General features: G+C 39.2%; 1 long non-coding RNA gene across 1 annotated transcript in view; it reads right to left on the minus strand.

Moving 5' to 3' along the window:
- Nucleotides 1–432: 432 nt before the first annotated feature.
- The window catches only part of LOC132397730 (uncharacterized), a 39,199-nt gene continuing 22,496 nt past the window's right edge, over nt 433–17,135 (minus strand). The window contains exon 3 of the long non-coding RNA XR_009513427.1: nt 433–453. This is a non-coding gene — a long non-coding RNA (uncharacterized LOC132397730). The remainder of the gene's footprint in view (nt 454–17,135) is intronic.

The raw sequence follows: 17,135 nt of genomic DNA on the forward strand, positions 1-17,135 counted from the left end.
GACAAAAGTTATTTGCAATGTAATATCTTGAGGGATAATTTTATTCCTATCTGCCTGCCAAAAGACTGAAACAGTTGAGTGGTTAAGATTAGATTATTTGGCTGAAGAAAAAGCAGCAGAATCACACTGATGGGAATTTTAACCTTCCTTGCGATGGTGAGGCACTCCCACCAAATCCAGTCAGGCCCTTTTGTGCATCAGTGAGACCAGAATCAAATAGTGGTAGTGGCTGGATAGCCTTTGAAATCTTACTGACAGGTGAACACTGCAGAACGAATATCCAGGGATAGTAAACACACAGGCAGGAAAAATTTGTTTACCTTCCTTGGAGCCAATATGAACAATTAAGCTCTTCTAGAACTTGCATCTGCAATTATCTTCTCTTTATCATCTCTTAGATATTAATATCCCATAACATCACATTTCTTTCTTCCTGTTCAAGTCAGTTAATGTCTGTAACAAAAAAGCAAATAGATAAATGTTAGGAATAGAAATTCCTTTCAGAGCTGATTTTTGACAGCTGACTTTGGGAGCAATTGTCTCTCTGTTTCTTCCCACCTTTAGATTTATATTGTGTGTACACTCCCATCGCTTGTTTCTCCTCATAAAATGTCACTCCTCTACATTAAATTGCACTCACTACCTGCCTGCTACTAATCTCCTAACAAACATTTTGCACTTGCCAGTTAAATGTCAATGATTTAGCAGTGTATAAGTAGCTTGATTTTTAACTAATCATGAAGGATCAATGTTTTGCCTCTCCTGTTATCAAATGTATATTTCATGCAACAAGAGCCTTGTAAAGAATCACGGTTATTTTGATTTGATGCCTTTGGAACAATGATCTCTTACCAAAACAGAACAGCTTAGACTAAGCGAGTGGAAAACTGGCCACACTAAAAAAAAGAGCTTTCTGCAGAACAGAATCAAATCCCATTGCACTGAGCTGTCAAGTAATATTTTTAAGGGCCCTTTAACATTTTGAATCTGCAGTCTATTATCAGTTAGAGACACACATAGCCAATAAGCATGAGGAAATGATGCTTTCAGTGACAAAAAGCTTCTGATATAACTTCAGAGCAGTCAAGGGTGTTTTAGGAAACATAATACAATAAAAGAATTGATGATGGATTAATTGATCATATTTTATAACAAATGTCTGTAGTATTCTAAAATTTTCAGACACCTTTTGTACAACTGATTTTGTCTAACAATTGTGATGATGGTTCAAATGATAATTTCAAATTATATTTACTGTTGCAACTAATGAAACAGACAGAGAGCCAATTTTGGAAAATTAGTGGATATAATTGTCCCATTCTATGAAGAAATTTGCCCTTCATTTCATGCTTTAAATGTACAATTGCAAAGCGTAATGCACACTTCCAAAAATTGATTCCAGTCCAGAAGAGGAATACAATGTGCATTTTGCACTTAAGACATTTGTTCAAGGATGAATTTCAAGACTCAGTCTCCAGTTGAGTAGAATGCAGAGATAATCTAAAAGTGATGAAGCCAACTTTTCCAAATATTTCAGATTTAAATTGAATAATTCGTGTGGAACGCAATTGGAATATAAACCAATGAGTATGATATTTAGTAAAATAGGAAAGCACTTTAAACCGTTCATGTTTAGAATGAAGGATAGCAAAGGTGATCTTTTATTTTGGAAAGGTTACAAGGACAAGTCAACGAACTACAAGCTGGTATCCCTTGTGTCAGGGTGAAAAGGTTGCTGTACAGGAGTCTGAGAGATGGGATTTATTTGCATTTTGAAAGCAAAGTCCACTTTGGTATAGTCATCATGGCTTTGTGTATGAGAGATCAGGCCTTACAAAATTAACTTAGTTTTTTAGAAAAGGTAACTGAGTGAATTGACAAATGGCAGAGCAGCTGATGTTTTCTCATGGACTTTAATGACATCCTGCATGGTGTGCTGGTCTGGGAAGTGAGATAATATCCTGAATGAGCTTGCCGATTGGATAAAAAAATTGGCATGGGAATAACAGGCAAACAGAGTAGATGAGAATTGCTTTTCAGATTGGAGGACTGTAAGCTATGGTGTACTCAGCCACCTGTAGTTTCTTACAATTATTAAATACTTGGCTAAGAAAGTAGGTGGCATGATTAGAAAGTTTGCAGAAGACACTAAAATTGGTGGTATCATAGACACCGAAAAAAAGCTTCTAAGGCTACAACAAGATATTGTTCAACAGTAAAAATGGGCATATGAAAGTTAACTTAAAGTAATGCTCTTTGGGTAAATAAACCAGGGAAGGACATACACAGTGTAAGTCAAGGCCCTGGGGAATGTTGTCGAACAGTGTCTCAGAGATACAAATTCATAGATTCCTGAAAGTGATGACACAGAAAGACTGTATGCCTGCCTTCATCAGCTGTAGCACTGGATGCAAGGGCTGTGACATTTCTTTACAGGTACAAAACATTGATTAGCCCTTACTGAAAGTATTGTGTGCCTTCCTGATCACTATGCTATAGGATGGATGTTATTAAGCTAAGGAAGGTGCAGAACAGATTCATGAGGATGTTGACTTGACTGGAGGGCTTGAACGATGAGGGGAGATTGGATAAGATAGTTCTGTTTTCCCTGGAGCAGAGACTGAGCAGTGGCCTGAAGAGTGTTTGAGTAAAAAATCTAAGATTATTTGAGGTTCAAAGATTTGCTAAATAAACAGAATTTGGGGAGTAGAGCAAACTGCAAAACATCTTGGAGAGATATTACAGGTTAGTTAGTGAATGAACAACAACTTTATGTAGTGCATAATAAGAATTGCACAAGGAACCATTTTGGGCTAGAACACAAGAAATTTAAGTTCCTCAACCTGCTGGTGTTTCAATAAATGTTGAATTTGGGAACTTTCAGATGCATTTTACCATAATTTTAATTATGTAACATGTACCTTAATCCAGTGATTCCAAAGAGTGTTCATGCTCAATTTGCATTCATAAAGCAAAACAGGAAGGTCTTCACCCCATTATTGTCTATCCACTCATTCAGTCCAATCACTCTTCATTGTTCCAATAATTAGTCTCTGCTCCTTCAGGCACGCAACTCAAACTCTCCCTCTGCAGACTGAGTGTTGATCAAATCAGTCACCTTCCTCGTTAATCCCTGCCACTCTGCTGCTTCACCTATTGGGTTCCATCCTCAACCCTGGCCAATGATACCACCCTCCCAGTGATCACAACTTGTTTTAGAAAACACTTCAGCTTTGAATATCTAAACCAGGCAAGTCTCTGTTTTTTGTTATTTATTCAAGACGTATTTCCTTTAAAGGTTGAGTACTATCGATAGCATTCCAGTGATGTGTTCTGGAACATTTCAGTGTACTGAAGATGTTATATAAACAAAAGTTGTCACTGAAAGATGAAGTGCTGGATTTTTTCCATTGGAGCAGAGAAAACTACTTTAACATAGAACCAAGCAAAGATAATTGATCAAAAATGAGCATCCTCTCTGATTCTACACTTCTTTAAATTATTCCTGGCATTAAATTCAAAGCCATATTTTTACAGAACTTTTCCTAATTAACCAAAATGTTGCTGTTGCTGCTATTACATCTGAAGACAATTTTCCTGTTAACCAAGTGTCAGCTACTGCATCCAAAAATCATCATAATTAATCAAAGGTTTGAAAATAAACAACTGCAACAAAATGGCAACAGCTACTGTCAACAATATTATAATGGTACAATTCAGTATCGGCAAGCAGCAACACTCTCATTTTGAGCTGTTTAATGCATGCTTCTGTGTGTGAAATCATTTTTCTCCACACGATGCCATTCAACCAAATTTGGCAGTAATGCAATCACATCTCTTCAAGAATGTCAAAAAACTGCAGATGTTGGATCTCTGAAATAAAACTATAGTTTCTTGTGTCACTGTCACTTTCACTTTGTCATTTGATTCACCAACTTGTGTCAAAATGGCACTACTGTCATTGAGAAGTGGCCTTCAACTTTGTCCATCTGGTTGCAATTGGTGCCTTAATACTGTTCCCAACAGGGTGAATTCCTTCCGTATTCTCTTATGACTAGGATGGATATTGTGACACTCTACGGGGTGGGAGGGGGGGCTTTGTCGACAGTCTGCCCCTGCATTTCTAGTGACCAACACTGTTTATTGTTCTTGTATTAAAATGCTTTCATGGGATCATGGTGAGATGTTCAAGTTCACTTATTGTTCCATTTTGGTTTGGGTTATACAGTTATTCACAGGTGTGTTTGTAGGTCACCCTGACTGTAACCAGGTGTTTAGTAATCACCTCGCCTGTCTGTATGTGACTGAGTGGGTTCTCGCCCCGGGTCATGGCACCCGGTCTTCTTCTGTGATTATCACAACAAAAATGGTTGTTGAGTTTAATGAGCTTATTCGTCTGTCATCATGGACCTAGTGCTTCCCACAAAATGCTTACTGTTCCCCACCTGTTTCTTGAAATCGTTGAGTTATAATGTGAGTTTCTCTTTGTCCTCCTGTTGCATCGATAAAGCTGCCGAGATTTCATATAAGGGAAAAACAGCCAAAAAAAACCTGACAGATAGATCACAATATCCATTGTACTCTGGAAAATACCCAGAGCTCAACATAATCCAAATAAACTCTGTCCTGTTTGAATATTAATCATTGAGTACTCTTGAACCTCCATCTTACTTGAGATATTGATAAAGATTTTTCATCCCACTGTTATGTAGATCAGTCCTCCTCCTATCAAAGCAAACAAATCAATCCGAGATAAGGGACATTTGATATCTTTGCTTCTCTATTAATTGTAATCTTATAATCTCTATCAATCCCAGAGTTACAACCTGTTTTCACTCTAAGATTTTACTTTGTTTATTTATTATTTATTTTTGATTTCTAGATATCACTGCAAGATTAGAGTTTATTGTCCACCCTTAAATGCCCTGAAGAAGTTAATGGTCAATAATCTTCTTGAACCACTGCAGACTTTTTGGTGAAGGTATTTCCACAGTACCACCAGGTAGGGAGTTCCAGATATTCATCAGTAGTAATAAAGATATTGTAGTATGTTTTCAAATCAGGATGTCGTAAAACGTGGAGGGGAATTGGCAGGTGCTGGTATTCCCACTGCATCCGTTGCACTTGACCTTAAAGGTGGGAGAGGTTGTGGGTTTGAGAGGTGGTTTTGCATGGTCTAGACAATTAATGGCAGTGCAACAAACAGTGACAAAGGAGTGAAAGTTTACCTTTGCATATAATTGATTTGCTTCATTTTTGATTTTAAACTTCTTGAGACTTCTTTGACCAGAAATCACTTAGACCAGAGGCAGGATTCCGTCCCCTGATGTGCCCTGTAGATGGTGGGGAAGCTTTGGGTTTTAAGAAGATTCTTCTTCTTCTTCTTGTGATAGCAGTTGACAAACCAGCTTTAAGGTGCATTACTGCCACCTGCTAGACCAGAGTGTGGATCGTTTGATAAACAGGAGGAAGGAAAAAAATTGCATTCCCTAAATTCTATATAATAAACCAGAGTCTTTCAGATACTTCATGTTACCGGTCTGTATTTCTCTTGAACTCCCACTTAAAATGTCTTCTATACCCACAGCAGTTTTTTGTTTATCTTAAGCGTTCCTATTGTCTTCCCTCTTTCTCGTTGGTACTTCCTACATTTTATCAATACATGTTCAACAGTTTCTGGTTGATTACAGTATCCACACAATCCAGTTGGATGTTTCCCTATCTTATGTAATGTGTAATTAAGACTTGTGTGACCAATTCTTAAATGACTGATGATCACTTCTATTTTTCTATGCCCACCTAATAGTCTTTGGTATCTGACTTGCCTTTGTATTTTGTACAGTTGTCTCCCTGTTTCACTCTCAGCCCTGTGCTTCTGCCATGTCTCCACAATATGTGTTTTTATAATGTTTTTGACTTCTGCTTTGCTTAGGGGGATCTGGACCTCTATTATAGACGATTTGAGTGATTGTTCAGGTATAATGTCCACTTTTTCATTACCCTCCACACCACAATGAGCAGGGACCCAAAGAAAGCTTACTTCTACCCCTTTCTGGTCAGTGTATTGTTACGAATGTGCCACAACTCTGAGGGGCCGAAGGGTACAAAGTCACCCCCCTCCCTTTTGAGAATCGCAAGATCGCTATTAATTCGGGTCTGGGACCCAGGAAATGAGAGAGAATCCACAAGGTTTGGAATGTGTCCTGGCCTCAGCAAAACAAAGCCACTGATAACGGGCATTGTCTCTTGGAGACGGAATTGTGTATTGAGTACTGTACTATTCATTGAAGCCCCTCAGGGGATGACCAGAGTGGACTGGTTGAGGGATTGCATCATCCCAACCTGATTGACATCTGAGACCCCGTGAGTAAGGATAAAAGAGGGTCTGGGGAACAAACCCTTTAGATGCACCAGGAGAAACGCTGGAAATCCCTTGACAGCGTTTAATAGCGACAGCCAGTGGGAGGGCTCGTGTGCGTCCTTCCCTTGCCTGGGATTGGCGAGCTCGCCATGGAAGAATGGCTTAGCTAAAGGAGAGGTCACAAGTGAACGGCCACACCAACAAGACTCCGACAGATCGAAAATCATAAAAGGAATCGGCAAGTTTCTCAAAATCTCGCTTTCTCTCCAACCAGTGCAACACAGCGGTCCCCAAAGGCTGCAGCCTGCATGAATTGAGTGACTTTTATATTTCCATCGGACAATACATTATTGCCTAGACAACGATAGAGCTTATTTCTTAATGATTATTATTATACCCGCACTTTTAGATTTAGTATTGGCGATGTATATTATCTGTATATTTGCATGGATATTATTTTTGTGTATTTTTACTAATAAATACTGTTAAAAATAGTACCATCAGACTTCAATGGACCTCTCTATCTTTGCTGGTAAGTGACCCAGTTACAGGATTCATAACAGTATATAACTTGCATAGATTCTCCAATAAAATATCCTGTCTGCTTTCTGATTTTCTTGATTTGATAGAGGTTAATGTAGACAAACTGTCTGAACATATTACACAAATACAAGGAAATCTGCAGATGGTGGAAATTCAAGCAACACATACAAAATGCTGGTGGAATGCAGCAGGCCAGGCAGCATCTGTAGGAAGAAGCACTGTCAGGACGAAGGGTCTCAGCCTGAAATGTCAACTGTACTTCTTCCTATAGATGTTGCCTGGCCTGCTGCGTCCCACCAGCATTTTGAACATATTACAGCCTTTTTGACATTATTCTCTTCTATCCAAGATAATGCACTCAATATTGCCATTAATTCTGTTGTATATACTGATAAGTGGTTTGATTTTCTCTTCCTGATACTGAGGAATGTAGACTGCAATACCTGTGTGGCCAGATCTAGGGTCTTTTGATTCATCTGTAAATATTACAAGCTCGTTTCTAAAATGCAGGTCTATATATTCTTGTACTATCAGTTTGATTCCACAGTTAGACTTCTTTTTTTAAAAGTTGTTGCAGGTTTATATCCACTGCATATATTGTAAAGAGCCATGGAGGAACGTCAGATAATGGAACTGTAGGGCTATATTCCAATTCGTGTAGACCATATTTTTGTGCTGCTGCATCCCCAATCCATCCAAAGCTATTATAATTTGAATTATTATGTTCCAAGCAGTCTTTTAATATAGCTTTAGCAGGATGTGAGTAGTTATGCCCCATGATGTTAACCCAGTAAAGTAGCATTAGCTTTATTCTTCTAAGCCTTAATGGAATGTCCGCCATTTCGACTTGAAGAGCTGATACCGGTGATGTTCTGAATGCACCACTACATATCCAGAGGGCCTGAGCTTGCTCAATCCAGCATTTTTAAATTACTTTCTGCAGCTGACATGTAAGCTACACGTCCATAATCCAATGTAGCCCTCATGCGTTAAAAAGCTAATCACCTGCTTAGGTTATCAAACTAAGCTCTGTCCGGCCACAATCTTTACGTAGTTGGTCCAGCTGAGCTTTTGGTTAATAGTGACCCATAGAGTAACACTTGTGTGATCCTAGCAACGGTAATGCCATTGAGTGGGAAAGTTAGATGGTTAGATTCTCTTTTGTTGAAGATAGTCATTGCCAAAAACTTTTGTATATGAATGTTACTTGCTGCTTACCAACAAATGCATGAATATTGAGTGAGTCTCTTTATATACAGAGTTGAGCTGCTTTATGAGGTGAGGAGTTGAGAATCTAATTGAGCGGTGTCTAATCATTAGTGAAATTCCTCCCTCATGGCCTTACAATGAAACAAAGTTTGTTAATACAGCCAATCAGAAAAGTCAACTCATTTACTGTTACCTGCTTCCTTTCATCTCCTCTGCCTCCTTCTTTGAACAATGTTGTAGTGTTCCCCTTTTGGTGAATCTTGGCTTTCTTGCCTTTATCACTTCCAAATTTATCTCAGCACAGCTTGAGGTGTTCATTTTTTTTAAGAGATTCAGAATGGTAGTAGGCCTTCTGGCCCAACCAGCCAGTGCCTCTTAATTACCACATGTGATCAATTCACCCCCTAACCTGTGAGCCTTGGGAATGTGAGAGGAAATGGTAGCACCTGGCAGAAGCCTACACTATCAAGGGGAGAACATACGAACTCTCCACAGCAGCAGGAATTGAACCTGAGTCGCTGGCACTGTGAAGTGTTACACTAACCACTATAGTACCATCAAAAAACATCAACACTGACTATTTCTTGTGTTCTGGATCCTACAATCTGGTTTCATCTTTGAAAGCTAGTTCTGATTTAACAAAACAGATTTTTGCCCAGGATCTTTGGTTCACTCTAAATCAGGAGATTTTCTTCACTTTAAATACTCCTCACTCTAGGTTCACTCGACCCTGATTCATCCCACAGTGCAGGTCAGCGTCATTTCCTTGATCTTCACTGCATTCTTTGGCCAAAGTCACTGAAGTCATCATTGCTGCAGCAGCAATGTCAATTTCCACTGACACACATTTTCTTTCAATGTGTACTAGCGAATGGAAAGATTCAGCTGAATTGCAACTTATTGTCTACAAGCCATTTTAGTTATCATCTTCCTCATCTACTTTGTGTAAATTATCTTTTCATGATCCGTCCTGATATGTTTCACCCCACTCAATTGCATGACCTTACATAGCTTTGCTTTGCTTTCATGCAGTCCATTGACAAATATTCCTTGATGCAAGTATGCATAAAAATTGTCTGAATTCTTTAGCTTAGTATCACATGCTGCCCCAATGATTACATCCCCACTTTAGATTATTTTTTATGAAGATGCCACAGGGCTAGTCTCTATCTTGTGAATATTTTGAGCCTTTGCTAAGCGGGGTTGCAAATCCTGTGCATACATGACTGCTCTCTCCACTACCTAGGAAACTGCAGACCTGTTTCTAATGAATTCTTTGTCACAGAAGAGTTTGCTATAAGTCCACCGTTATGAAATGCTGTAATTTCTTGTTCAACCTACTCACTATGAATTATACTGTAATGGACCTTCATCATCTTTGACCTTACAGTCTATCCGTAGTATCCAAGACATCATCAAGGAGTGCTGCCTCAGAAAGGCAATGTTCATTATTACCCAGGATATGCCCTCTTCTGCTTGTTACCATTAGGAAGGAGGTACAGAAGCCTGAAGGTACATACTCAGCAATTCAGAAACAACTTCTTTACCTCTGCCATTCAATTCCTAAATGGACATTGAACCCATGAGCACTACCTCACTTTTTTATATTATTTCTGTTCTTGCACTATTTTTAACTTAACTATTTGATATACATATATTACTTACTGTAATTGATTTACTTAGTTGATTTTTTCTATATTATCACGTATTTCATTGTACTGCTGCTGCTAAGTTAACAAATTTCACAACATATGCTGGTGATATTAAACCTGTTTCTGATTCTGATATTTGTCTTCAAAGCCAAAGCTTTTTCACAACTTTACACAAATTGAGTTTGCTGTATTTTTAATGTTATGTAAGCTTTGCTCACAGCAAAACACTGCAAAAAATATATATATTTCTGTGGGTTGAAGATGTCAGATGTTCCTCCTTATGTCTTTCCCAGTAGCATGAGTTAAATCCCTTTAGAGAACAAATAGCTTTCATTCTATCCAACACAGATTCTACTACCAACACAACTCATCAACCACTGTGGTATATATCATCCCACACTACATAGCCACTACCTGATGACAATGTGATTGATTCATCATTTGGGAAGATGAACTGATAATTAAAGGTGCCCATTTGGCCACTACTGTGAACACAGAGAATGTCCTTATTCCATATTGAAAGACTGCAGAGATGCCATTCTGTTAGAATCTCATCAGAAGATTCACGCTGTGTGTGTGACAGAGTCGTTCATAATCCAAGAAATCACAGCACTGTTTTGTTCATTATAAACTACCTCCATTCTCCAAGGTAACTAAAATGCCCCATGTGCATTTGCAATCAATGACATAAGCATACGTGTTGAACTTGAAGATAATTTCTTTTTCAATAATAGACAACTTCAGAGTTTTAGTTCTTAAAAGTTAGAAAATTCTCTGTTTTAATTAGAGTTGAGTTTTGTTGATGCTGCTTGTGCTTAAGAAAAAGTGTATCTTCACATTCTGGGCTGGAATTTTCTACTGCTGAATTATGAAATCTATGTGCTACTTTATAAAGAACTGATGAATCAAATTTCTTTGCTGCTTTGTGATTTTTGTCCTCGATGAAAGGTAATTAAAATTGCAGTATAATCCTCAAGGGAGCATATTTCTCCATTCTAATGAAAGCTATAATGAGGTTTGAATATTTATCTTCAATCAAAATATATTACTGAAGAGATGTCTTTTGAATGCAAATGTTCATTGAGTTTAATTTTGGAAGGAAGAATTATAATTTCTTAATTTTCACAGTACACCAAGAATACTGTTATCAAGAAAATAGTCTTTCACTTGGAAGGTGTCTTTTGCAACTTTGCTTCGTTTGTCTCAATGGTCATATACCATCAATAAGTACTTCAGAGGTTCAATCACTTTGGAAATGGACAAGTACTCCAATGCAGCTTTGTACACTGTAGGTGTCTTATTTAAGATATTTATCTAGAATAACACAATAAGAAATAATTTTCATTTATGCAGCATCTTTATATAGATGCAGTAAAGATTAAGGAGAAGAGAGAAAGATTTTAATGAAATGAACAAATTGATGGAATAGTTAGAGATATGGAAGGTGCAAATAAATTAAATAAGACAGATCTTGATAGGAAGAAAGAGAAGAAACATTATAATTTAAGGGGTTAGATTCCAAAATGGATACAAGAACCGATACTGGATGGTATATCAGCACAGATGTTTGAAGGTGGCCATGTAGATTCAGAAAGCAGTTACAACATTAGGAGTGCAGCTTTATTAATGGAGGCATAAGGTACAAAAGCAAGGAGGTATTTTGAACCTCTGTGAAATACTACTTCTGCTATATTCTGTGAAACACACTTTTGGAAGGATATAAAATACTAAGAGAAGGTGAATCAAAAAGAATGTATTGTGGCTCGAGGATTGAGAGACTCAGTTATGTGGGTTGATCAGATTTCTTCTCCTACAAGATTGAAAGATGATTTGATAAAAAGTGTTCACAACTGTGAACTGTTCAGAAAAAAAACATTTCCATTGGTAGAAGTGTGCAGGACCAGCGAACACAAATTGAAGGTGATTTTGAAATTAACCAAAAAAAACTCTCACAATAAATGCACGGTAAAAAAAGAAATTCAGATAAGTACTTAAGGGGGAAAACATTATAGTGCTGCAGGGGATGAAAAAGGCCAGAGAATGCAATTAATTGGAAAAATGCTCAAGGTAACATGAGAAAAGATAATCATAGGCTTGAAAGGCTGAAGTATATCCTTCCATGAAGTGATGAGAATCTGATTGTATTCACATCAGAACATCCCAAACAAATTTACGATCGGTTATTATTGGCAATGTTGCATCACATTATCAGTTGGATGCAGCAAATGTAAGAAACCCAGCAGACCATCACACATTAGGGAAAGCCAGACCGTTCCATCTATTTAAATATAGGAGGAAATGGAACTCGCAGACACATCCTAATAAAACCTGATCAATTTTTGCAGAAAACTGCAGTGAGTTTAAGGTAGTTTTAAGTAATGAGTTCGAAGATTAATCTCAGTCCGTTACGGTAATGAGGTTATATGATGATTCACAATGAAATGAACCAACCATTCATACTCTGCCTTAGAGAATGTATTACATGCAGCCTGTTTGAACTGGAGTCAATGTTGTGATAGGGGGAGCTCGGAAAACAACAACTGTGATAATGATCATGTACTCAATTTTACCTATGCCATTGAGGGATAAATGCTATTTTACATACCATCATAGGAATTATTTCATTGCAATAGTGCATTGGGGTAGTACAAGAGGAACAAATAACAGAATGCAGAATAGTTTTGCAGTTACAGAGAAAGTGTAGTGCAGGGCAAGTGCAAAGCCCTAATGAGGCAGGTTGGGAGTTCAGCTTACAATACTTTTCTATCCAACTGTTATAAGACAATTCAATAGTCTTATAACAACTGAACAGAAATGATTTTTGAGCTTGGTGGTACATGTTTCCAGGTTTTTATATCTTTTGCCTGATGGTTGGGGCGGGGGGGTGGGGGGAAGGAAGAATATCTGGGGAGGCACCATGTTGGATATTTTAACAGGAAATGTAGATGGAGTTTATGGAAGAAGGCTTGGTTTTCATGATGCACTGAGCCATGTCCACAACACACTGCAGCTTGCTGCATTCACGGGCAGAGCAAACCAAATCCTGATGCATCTGCATAGGACACCTTGTGTGGTGCATCAGTAAGAATCAGTGATGGTCAAAAGGGACATGTCAAACTTCTTCAGCCTCCTGAGGAAGTTGAGGCCCTGATAAGCTTTCTTAGTTGTCGTAACTATGTGGTTGGACCAGGAAAGGCTGTTGGTGATGTTCACTCCTAAGAACTTGAAGCTTTCAACCACTTTGACCTCAGCACCATCAATACAAATGGCATTTAGTGCAGGGTTCCCTTGTGGCCTTTCCCCTTAGCAGCAAGTATAGCCCTTTGGAAACTTGTGGGGGATGACCTACAGCAGGCAGGCCTTGACACTGTGGCTGGTTCTGAGTCTCAACAGGGAAAGGAAGACTCAGGCAGAGTAATAGTGATAGGAGACTCAGTAGTTCAGAGGATGGATAGCAGATTCTGTAGCCATGAACGAAAAGCCAGGATGGTGTGTTGCCCCCCCCCCCCCCCCCCGTTCTAGGGTCCAGATGTCTTAGAACAGCAGCAGAAGATTCTCAAGAGGGAGGGTGAGCAGCCAGAGAGCAGGGTGTACATTGGCACCATTGACATGGGTAGAAAGGGGGAAGAGGTCTTGTGCAGGAAGTTAGGGAAGAGGCTGAAGAGAAGGACCTCCAAGGTATCTCCAGAGATTACCCCCAGTGCCACAAGCTAGACAGGGCAAGAATTCAATGCTAGTACAGATCAATGAGTGGCTGAAGATCTGATGTTGGGGAACAGGGTTTCCAATTTTGAGATCACTGGGATCACTTTTGGGGAATGCATGAGCAATACAGAAGGGACAAGTTACACCTGAACCCAAGGGGTCCAGTATCCCCACGAGTAGCATTGCTAGAGCAGTTGGGGATGGTTTGAACTCATTTGTCAGGGGGATGGGAATCAGAATGATAGGGCTGAGGATGGGCAATTGATATATAAGTCAATACATTGTCTAATAAGTTCGTGAGGAAGTACAGGCAAAGTTGATAGGGCAAAATTGAAGTCAGTGTGATAAGTTCAAGTACAACATGGGGGCAAAATGGAAAAGGCTGATGAATGCAAGACTGAAGGTATTATATTTGAACGGATGCAACATACAGACTACTGTAGATGATCTTGTAGCTCAGTTACAGATTGGCTGGTATGCCGTTGTGGGCATCACTGAGTCATGGTGAAAGAAGATCATATTTAGAAGTTTAGCATCCAAAAATACACATTGTATCAAAAGGAAAGAGAGGGTGGCAGAAAGGACATGACAAATGGCTCTGTTGGTAAAAAAAAATAAATCAGATCCTTAGAAAGATGTAACATAGGATCAGAAGATGTACAATCCTTATTGGTAGAGTTAAGAAATTGCAAGGGTTAAAAGACCCTGATGGGATTTATATGCACGCCCCCAAACAGTAGCCAGGATGTGGGCTACAAATTACAATGGGAGAAAGAAAAGGCATGTAAGAAGGCAATGTTATGATAGTCATCGGGGATTTTGAAATGCATGTAGATTTGGAAAATCAGGTTGGTGCTGGATTCCAATAGACGGAGGGAAGCAGCAGAAAGGAAATTATAGACTAGTTACCCTTTGGGGAGAAAGCAGGAGAATGGGGTAGAGAGGGAAAAAAATCAGCTATGATGACAGAGAGGCAGACTCAATGGGCTGAGTGTCCTAATTTGCTCTGATGTTTTATATTCTTACGGTCTAAGTGTGTGCACTGCTCCCCACCTCACTTTTCTTAAGTCAATGACCAGCTCGTTTGTTTTGAGGGAAAGGTTTTTATCATGACATCATGCGACTAGGCTCCCTTTCTCCATCCTGTACTCTGAACATTATTCACACCGTAGTGCTATCATCTGCAAACTTGTGGATGGTTAGGATAGAATCTGATGACATAGTCTCGAGTCTGCAGATATGTCTGAATGTTAGTCGGGATTTACATGCTCATACCTCTGGAATGGACTTCAACTCACAACCCCTTAATTCAAACGGAGAGTGCCACCAACTGAGTGAACCTTTCATTGTTGTTAGTGGTCCTACTTTGGCTCAACAGGCTTAGGCAAAAACAGGCTTGGGCAAGCAAAAGCAGAATTGTGTTCCTCCCACTGGGGAGAAACCAGAATCATTGAGTTATTTGTCTCCTGCTTAAACTGTACAGCCTCAGTTTTATCATTGGGGATAGTTACAGAGAAGTCAGCATTCTACATGGTGAGTGTGAGATTGATATGAACAGTCCCATGGTCAGCTGGAGCTCTGTCATTAGTGGTGTTCCACAGGGATCTATACTGAGACCTCTGCTGTTTATGGTGCACAGTATATAAAAGACCTGGATGAAAATGTAAATGGGTGGGTTAGTACATTTGAAGATAAAGTGAAGATTGATGATATTGTGGATAGTGGAGAAGTCTGGCAAAGAATTCAGCGGGACAAAGATCAATTCCAGATATGAGTGCCACCTCAGTGTAGTCATTAGCTTGACGTTATTACAGTTCGGGACGCTGGAGCTCAGATTTCGATTCCATTGTCATCTCTAAGGGGGGTCTATATGTGGAATGCATGGGTTTTCTCCTGGTGTTCCAGTTTCCTCGCACAGTCCAAAGATGTACTGATCAGTAAATTAATTGGTCATTGAAAATAGTCCCATGATTAGGCTAGGGTTAAATAGGAGGTGGGTGGGTGGTGCAGCCCGATTCCACGCTGTATCTCGTAACATAAAACAATAAATAAATAATGAAATCATTTTCAAATTTGTTGGTGTTTCTTGAGTTCCTTTCATTAGTGTATCCGAGTATAGTGTCCATAAGCTCTCAAAGAGCAGACCTTTTATGCAAAGATCTATTTTCATAGAATCAAAAATGAAATGAATAGAACAGAATAATTTTTAGACCATAAGATGTACAAGCAGAATTAGGCCATTTGGCACATTGAGTGTGCTCCGCTACTTCATCATGGCTGATGTGATTTTCCTCTCAACCCCAGCCTCCTGCTTTCTCCTTGTATCCCTTCGTTCCCTGACCAGTCAAGACTCTATCAACCTCTGCCTTAAATATACATAAAGATTTGGTCTCCACAGATTTTGCTTGTGGGAAAGAATTCCACAGATTCACCACTATGTGGCTAAAGAAATTCCTCCTCATTTCTATCCTAAAAGGACACCCCTCTATTCTAAGGCGGTGTTCTCTGATCTTAGACTCTCCCTCCATAGGAAATATCTTCTCCACATCCACTCTATCAAGGCCTTTCACCATTCAATAGGTTTCAATGAAGTCACCCTGCATACTTCTGAATTTGATTGAATACAGGCCCAGAGAATCACTCTTCAAATGACAAGCCATTCAAACCTGGAATCATTTTCATGAACCTCCATTGAACCCTTGCTAATTTCAGCACATCCCTTCTGGATAAGGGGACCATAATTGCTCACAATACTCAAGGAGAAGTCTCACTAAAGCTTTATAACGTCTCAAAATTACATCTTTGTTATTATATTCTAGACCTCTTGAAATGAATGTGAACATCACATTTGCCTTCCTCACCACGGACTCAACCTGCACATTAACCTTCAGGGAATCCTGCACAAGGACTCCCAAATCCCTTTGCACAGTTTCTTATATTTTCTCTCCACTTACAACCCTTTCATTTCTTCTACTGAAGTGCGTGACCATACATTCCCTACATTCTACTCATCTGCCACTTCTTTGCCCATTCTCCTAATCTGTCTTAATCCTGCTGGAGCCTCACTGCTTCCTGCGGCTATGTTCATGTTGTCTACAAACTTTGCAACAAAATCATCAATTCTATCATCTGAATCTTTGACATATATCGCAAAAAGAATCAGCCCCAACACAAACCCCTGTGGAACACCACTAGTTACTGGCAGCCAACCAGAAAAGGCCCTTTGTTCGTACTTTTTGCCTCCTGCCAATCAGCCACTGCTTTATCCATGCTGTAATACCATGGACTCATAGCTTGTTAGGCAGCCTTATGTGTGGCACCTTGACAAAGGCATTCTGAAAATCCAAATATGCAACATCAACCAATTCTCCTCTGATATGTCCTGCTTGTTATTTCTTCAAAGAATTCCAACAGATTTGATAGGCAAAATTTTCCATTGAGGAAATCATGCTGACTATGGTTTATTTTATTGTGTGCCTCCAAGTACCCTGAGATAATCCTTAATAATCAACTCCTTAATAGTCTGTCTTTCTGCCTGTCCCTTCGATACAGTGTGCATCCTTGGACATTAAGCTCCTAACTACAATCTTCTTTCAGCCATGATTCAGTGATGCCTGCAACATCATACATGCCAATCTGCAACTGTGCTGCAGGTTCATCTGCCT

Source organism: Hypanus sabinus, chromosome 8 (genome assembly GCF_030144855.1).
Source record: "Hypanus sabinus isolate sHypSab1 chromosome 8, sHypSab1.hap1, whole genome shotgun sequence".
In the NCBI taxonomy this organism is placed as follows: Eukaryota; Metazoa; Chordata; class Chondrichthyes; order Myliobatiformes; family Dasyatidae; genus Hypanus; species Hypanus sabinus.